The 1835-nt window shown below is 44.0% G+C and overlaps 1 protein-coding gene across 4 annotated transcripts in view; it reads left to right on the top strand.

Moving 5' to 3' along the window:
- LOC143295793 (protein stum homolog) overlaps positions 1-1835 on the top strand; it is a 197777-nt gene continuing 195942 nt past the window's right edge. For 3 of the 4 annotated variants that reach the window (XM_076607411.1, XM_076607412.1, XM_076607413.1), the window contains exon 1: positions 3-327. The gene's annotated coding sequence lies outside the window, so the exon portion shown is untranslated. Of the gene's footprint in view, positions 328-1835 lie in introns of all 4 variants that reach the window. The other variant, XM_076607414.1, reaches the window with a different exon arrangement.

Genomic DNA, 1835 nt, shown 5'->3' with positions numbered 1-1835 from the left:
AGCATCTGTGCCGTGTGTGTGGTGTCCATGAGAGTGAGTTGTCTCTCTTAGCTGCAGGAGCTTGCCCCATCTGCTTGTTCTCGTCAGTTCGCGTTCTCTTCCCGAAACCCAGTTAACTCTTCAGTTGTCGTCTGCCGTTTGTTGTCAGTGCGAGTCTCGACTGAGTCTTCCCGCCGGGAGTGCAACAGTTGTTTATTAGCCTGTGTGTGTGTGAGTGTGTGTGGAACTGTGTCAGTGGAAAGTTTTGGTACATTTTCTTTCTTCCCCTCGGGCACTGAGTCGTCCTGATCGGGACGCGAAGCTGTGAATTGCGTTGCGGGGGAAAAAGTAAGTGAAACTTTGTCATTTATTTATCTTTTACTGTAGTCCGCTGTTTAGTCATTCATTCATTTGTTAATTAATCGATTCACTGAGTCATTAATTCGTTCATTTATTTGTTTCGTCATTCAGTCATATTTATCCATTTGATGTTTGCTTTACTTAATATGAATGGTTATCAGTCATCAGTGTAAAAGGTCGGTTCAGAGCTATTGGATGGATACTACTGAAGAATTCTTACTAAGTTACTGAGATGGGGAGGCCGAGGAATCCTAGAACTTAGAAAATGAAAACTTAAAGTGTACAACTAAACTCTGGAGGCGATGTTTTGGCATACAGATAGAAATGTGCGATTCAGTTTGACTCCGCAGGCTGAACAGTTGCGTACGTCTGCCGTTTTGTGGATTGATGCTCCCATTTAGAGTTCGATGACTGCGGAGTTCGAAATGCTTCCAGTTGATTTAGGCGGTGACTACTTTAGATGAGTACCGTCGGAATGCTTTCTGTTAGTGTATATCAGTACAGGACACCCGGCCCGGTATCCACTTACTCCGTCAATTTACATGATTATAAGGACTGACGTGACACTCAGTGAGGTCTGACTGATCATCTGAAGTTATCAATAAAGACTCGGGGACAGACTGTGAGTGACTGACTGAGAGTGAAGAAAGGATGTGGTATGAAAGGAAGTACTAGGGTCAAGAGGACGGTGGGTTGGGGGGTGGGGTGTGGGGGTAGGGGAAGGGAAGGAACTGAAGGAGGGAGGAGGGAGGAGTAAATGAAGAAAAACCCCAGCAATACATCACTGACTGAGAGGGTAATACACACACACACACACACACACACACACACACACACACACACACACACACATACACGCGCACACACACACACACACTGACACACACACACACACACACAGAATTTTAGCGCATCATTTGCTTTCCCCTCATCCTTTTGAAACCATTGCATTGCGTGTGAAACGACTGCTTCCAGATTCCGGAAGCACGGCCTCCATGCGGCCTGCACGACCAACAAAAACGAAAGCGGATAAACAAAAGACAAACCAAAAATCGAACAAGTAACACTGTTTGATATGAATGGTCTTTCTGCTCCACATTAATTTTGCTCAATAACCGACTCGTAGTATTATTGTGGCAGGCATGTAAAATGAACTCATATAGCTCGAGTCATCATGATTCATCACAGATACAGAGGCGCGCGCGCGCACGCAGAGAGAGAGAGAGAGAGAGAGAGAGAGAGAGAGAGAGAGAGAGAGAGAGAACACGAACGAACGAATCTTTTTTTTATTGGGAGAAAAAAATGAATAAGCACAAATGGCTTGTTTTCATACTGCCCTCACGAAAAGGGAAAACATAACAAATACTCAATACAAAAGCATGACATTGCATGAATAGATTTCAATTCTGTCCCACGAAAATGACGAACAACATAAGTACATGCACAATTAATACTTAGAACAGAAACAAGAGAAGAAAGAAGAAGGAAGAGACAAG

The sequence above is a fragment of the Babylonia areolata genome, chromosome 21 (assembly GCF_041734735.1).
Source record: "Babylonia areolata isolate BAREFJ2019XMU chromosome 21, ASM4173473v1, whole genome shotgun sequence".
NCBI lineage: Eukaryota > Metazoa > Mollusca > Gastropoda > Neogastropoda > Buccinidae > Babylonia > Babylonia areolata.
Note: the sequence above shows the minus strand (reverse complement) of the source record. Positions and strands in the feature narration are given on the sequence as shown.